Raw genomic sequence first — 5,808 nt, forward strand, 5'->3', positions numbered from 1 at the left:
TACAGGAACGGGAACTCCGCTGCCGCCGGGAGCGGCGCGCCCAGGCCCGCGCCCGCCCGCGCAGCGCCCTCTGCCGCGCCGGAGCCGCGGCCGGGCCGAGCCGCAGTGCCGGGGGCGGGAGCGCCCGCCCGTCCTGCCCCGCCCCGGCCCGGCCCGGCCGCGCCGCTGGGTGCCCCGACAGCGGCTTCGGGAGCGTGGCCGAGGGGGTCAGCCTTGCCCCGGCCCCCTCTTGGGGTGACCCGCAGCCAGATCTTGCTTAGAGCTCCCAGTGGAAGCTGCCTCTGCCGGGACGGCTAGGTCTCCATGCTCGTTCAGGGATTGGAGTATTGCTCTTACGAGTAAAGGCTGAGGGAGTTGGGCTTGTTTAGCCTCAAGAAGAGACGACTGAGAAGGCGTATATAATTATCTAGGGAGGGGTCCCAAGAAGATCAGGCTCTTCTCCTTGGTGCTGAGAAATAGGATACGAGGCAGCGAGGGAAGCGGATGCACAAGTTCCACCTGAACACGAGGAAGAATTTTTTCACTGTGCAGTGACCGTGCACTGGAACAGGTTGCCCAGAGGGATGTAGAGTCTCCCTCAGGGGAGGTAATAATCAAGACCCCTCCAGACACAAATCTCTGCACTGTGCTTTAGCATGACCCTGCTTGAGCAGGGAGGTTGGACCAGATGACCCACTGTGGACCTTCCCTACATGACCTGTTCTGTAGTTCTTGATTTTGTGATTGTCTAATTTTGTCTCACCTAAATTTACCTTCACTCTCAGCCCTGGATGGACTCCCTGTGTGTGGTAGCACACATGGGTCTGCGGTCATCCAGGGATGGATTTCATTGTCAGATTTCTGAACCTGGTACCCGCTTGCTCCTGGGCACCAACCTTTTCATAACAACCACCTGTGCCAGCTCAGTTATTCAAATTCCAAGCAAAGGAAAATATGGCTGTAGAAGAAGTAGTGTAATAAATCATATGAGGGGAAAATCATCGGGATGAGCGTTGCTCATTGTAGTTTTTGAGGAAATTTCTTATCTCTCCGAGCTGTGAGGACCTAGAGTTCAGAGAATACAGATTTTTCAGACACAGCAGACTCATAGAATGGCCTGGGTTCAAAGGGACCTTCAAGATCATCTAATTCCAATCACACTGCTATGGGCAGGGACAACTTTCACTAGACCAGGTTGCTCAGAACTCCATTTAACTTGGCCTCAAGCACTTGCAGGGCTGAAGCATTCACAGCTTCTCTTCCAGACATAGGAAGGATTAATGGTCTTAAGAGAATCTGAAATCTACGTGTAGGATAAAGTATTATGAACGTGAGAGGCACGAACAGTTAAAGCTGGTGGAGATGTGAGAACACTTGGTCCCATTTCCTAGATTCTCACTACCATTTATAAGCTAAGAAAATTTGTCAAGGGAATGTAAAATTGGGGGTATGTTTAGGAAACCACTGCCATACAGGAATTTTCTCAACAGCTAATTTTCTTGACCAAGTGAGGCTATTTGATAGTGAGGCTAAGTTTCCAAGAACAACAAACAAACAAAAATAGAAAAAAACCCAAACACAAACCCCCAGATAAGCAAATTTTTAAAAAATCCCACACACAAAATGATAACTAGAACCAATTTAACATTTTTCTTAATCACCACTAATTTTCATTACAAGAAAAACTGACAGTTCTTCAAACAAGTAGAATGGTCTAAACCTTAAAGCAAACAAACAAAAACCATATAGATCCCAACACTTCTTGTGCATTACACTCACCCCACCCTCTCCTTACTGATTATATGTAATGCTATAATTAGGTATTTGAAGGGGCAATTCATCACTGAGAGTGAATTAATCTAGCAAGTAGAGCATCATAACAAGATAACCCTTTTGGTTTTAGTTGGGTTTTTTATCCCTTAGGTCCATCCTCTAGAATTATAATGTTCCTCCAAATCTCAAACTCCGATAGATCCTCAAGACTCCTCTGTTTCTCCTGAAGGGTGCAGACCCCTAGATATGTTGTAGACTATTCCTGCACATTCATTACTGGTCATTAGAGTACCCTCAGTTCCACTCATTATTTTGTGAGCTATCAATTCACTTTCAAACAAGGTAGCTCAAACAAATCTATGCTGAACACCCTATTCCTGTACCTGCACACAGATATTCAGCAACATTTGTATTTGCAGTCCAACATTAATATTTTCATTCATTAAATGAACTGAACTGTGAATACCAGGCTTTAATTACATAGCCTTGAGTGGTTTGCAACATTTGTTCAACATAAGAACTTTTTCCTGATTAATCCACAGCTGCAGAGAACCTGCAAACATGAAGTGTATTCCTTTGTGCCCCCTGTCTGTTGCCAGCCATTGCCACTCTTCCTTTTTATCTCTTTGGCTATTTGGTGGGGTCATCTTGGTAAGCATGCATATATTTTTTGTGTTAGCTAGTTCCTGGAATCCAGACCTTTCCTTCAGCATCTGTCACCATTCACTATGCAACTGTTCTTAGTTTTATAAAGATATTTATATTGGTGTGGTTTATACACTTTCCCTAAATGGGAGCCTGTATATATGAGGTACTAAATGTATGTGCATCAGTAGAATCTTACCAACATATATACATAAGAAGATACTGACATTACTATATAAAAAGCTTTGGTGAAGCTGTACAACTTTTATGGGTATCCTCGTGTGCACTTCAACTCATTTATAAACACAAATAAAAGATGAACATGGGGAAAAAAACAATCAAAAACTAGCTCAAAAAACAGAGAAAGAGATGGGATTTTGATTTCCTTGTAATTGTTTGTTGAAAAATAATCAATGTGCTAGTAGGTAGTGTAGTCTGAGTTGCAATGTTTTCATTACAAATTAAATTGGTATTGGCCAGCAGGAAAAAGGTTGGAGTAGAACTCACAGGGTTGCTACAGCAGCAGGGATGAAATAGAAAAACAGCTTCTATCCTCTTGAAAGCAAAGAAACAAAAGGGAAAAAAAGTCCCCAAACCTCTCATTTGATTAATAAGCATATGGATGGGAAAAAGGACTATTTTAATACATGATTCAGCTGTGCTGTTAGGGCAAACAGTAGCTAAAATTTCCATGCCTCCTCTGCATCCTAGACACTCTTAGGGCAGCCAGCACATGTGTTCATGTTTAGAAATGTGAAGGGAGGCTTGGTTCAATGTGGGGAGCTACTTGGAGATGTCACTTTGTGTCTGTACATTGAATTTCCACTGTACAGCCTTTAGTATATGTCCCCTATATGTTATCTATCATGCCCCAGGCCTAAACTCTTTCTTTTCATGCAGATTGTTTTTGCCTTTTGCTGCTACATCTTGTGCTCTTCTAGATTTAATCCAGGTGGAATTTATTTCAAGAGAATTATTTAAAAGAAAATACATGAAGTATTCCTTTGGAGAGAGGGGGCCAGATCAGGGCTGGTTGGATAGATCAGCTTTCCTGTCAAACCTAGTCTCTCTAAGCTTCAAGGATATTAATGGAATATTGACTGGCTGGTCACTTTTCCAGTGGAAGGAATCTTGCTACTCAATTGACTACAACAGTACAGTTAATTTGAATGTCTCTTTAATCAATCTTTCTCACAGGCTGTTCTGTGATACTTATGCCATCACATCTGAGCTATGTTACAATTATAGTTTATCTTTTCAGAGCACATCTAAAGGGATACTGTTATGTCCACAGGTGGGAAAGTGAGGCCTTGGTATTTTTGGCAGTGTGCTCTTTGAGACTGATTGGAAAGATTTTAGATGGTTATCTCATGTTTTAACTCTTGAGGATTTCCTTCATAAACTGCTTGGAATATACTGTTTTGGAAAGGGTGGCAAGAAGATTTTTAAGATAATAGCAGTCAAAATGAACACAAGACAGGGACAGGGACAGGGAAGTTTATGATGCCAGAATGGTCTAAAAGTGGGATTTCAAAGGCTTCTGTTATAGTACATTGGAAAATGTATAGCACTTCAGAAGAGTGATCTAAGAAATAGTAGTTTTGACCTACATTGGAAGAAATGCTAAGCACAGGGGTATACCTAACACCTTTCTTTCCCAGAGAGCTCAAAGTTTTATAGAGCTTCTTCAAGGTGCATAGCAGAATGCAGATTTTCCCTCCCAGATTAATATCCTAAGACAATCTCTTATCAAATATAAATTAAGTCAGTGGCTTTTGTTAGCTTCATTGCTCCTTTTTTTACCGCATGAGCTTGTGAAAAGATATCTATCTGCAACTTCTTTTTTTCCTCTTTATTTTTTTCCAAAAGAAGCAATTACCTTTTCCCTCCTGTTTTCAGAAACTTCATCAACTCTGAATATTTTTCCCTTGTAGTTCAGTGGTCCACTGTGATTCCCATGTGAGTACTATATGTCAGTTCCCAAGTGAGTTTTATATGTACTCTCTGTACAGCTTTTATTCTGAGCAAGAAACCTCCTTTTAAATGTTTGTTCCTTTCTAGGCTTGAATATTTTATTTACTGTGTGAGTGAATCCAAAGAGACTTCTACCTAAGCCAAGAACCCATTTTGAGATTACAATTTTGAGTGAAATCACACCCTGCTTTAGTTCCTTAGTATTTTTTCCCCTTTATAATTCAATATTAGCATTATTTCATCCATATTAACCTAATTTTTGAGAAATTTCTTACATGTGTGGAATATTTATCATCCAGTGTCACCATGTCAAATTGAGTATGATTAAATGCAACAAGAAAACAAATAAAAATTAGGAAAAGTCCTACTATAAACAACTTTGAAAATTCTTTATTGTACTATCAGTTTTAAGCAGCTCTTCTCATTTATTTCAGCGTGGAGTTTGGCCTCCTGATTGTACATTTAAATTTGAACAAAGACAATAAAAGGATTTTATGTGAGGGAGGGACTTTCTTACTAGCACCATTAGTGTGAGGGTTAACAGGCTGCATTCTCATCACTGTCACTTCTGAGTAGGTTTTCATTTGACACATCTTGCACATAGGGAACAGCTTTACACATGTAATCCATGCCTTTCTTCAGGCAGGAGTGAACAGCTTTCCACATCTTCCTGGAAACCAAATTAAATTCTACATAAGCAGGGACTCTTGGGAGAGCTGGAAAGGAAGTAAGCAGGAGAAGCAGGCACTCAGCCTTCATTTTTTAACAAATTTGGAGATGCAGAACACCTAATACCCTTTAGCTATTGCCATGGGTTTGTGTGATCTGCCACAGGAACTCTCATCTGTCCTGTTAAGGTAAGCAGGTTCCCATCCCCAGTGGAAGGCTGTCTTAGGACTATATTTTGGTGAATGCCTTGGTTCACAGAAAAATGTTAATTGACATTTATGAAATCAAACTGGTGCATACTTTTTTTTTTGTGGCTGAAGTTTCCAATAAAGTTCTGAAGTACACTAAAAATTTTACAGAGCAATTTTCCTGATGCAAGCATATCTACCTCAGTCCTGTTTCTAGCAATGCTTCAAGTAAAATATATTTGCTATTGAAATGAGAAACTCGGTAAACTGCAATAAGTAAATCGTGAAGATAAATGGACCTACAAACAAATTCTTAGATTAAAATTAAAGCTAATGATCCAATTATCTCTGACTACTGTAATATGATAAAATGTGAAACAAACTTTCAAAGTATGCAATCTTATGGAGCTCAGGTTGTTATAATAAGCTTGACTAACCAGCTTTTCTCCTTACTTTTAATTCTGCACTTTTCTGAGCGATTTCAGAGAGCTATTGTTAGATATTTTTCAAATTTTTCATTCATTTAAAGAGAAATAAGCTCTGAGGTTTGATAATCAATATTGCTAATTATTGTGATTAA

Source organism: Vidua chalybeata, chromosome 1 (genome assembly GCF_026979565.1).
Source record: "Vidua chalybeata isolate OUT-0048 chromosome 1, bVidCha1 merged haplotype, whole genome shotgun sequence".
In the NCBI taxonomy this organism is placed as follows: domain Eukaryota; kingdom Metazoa; phylum Chordata; class Aves; order Passeriformes; family Viduidae; genus Vidua; species Vidua chalybeata.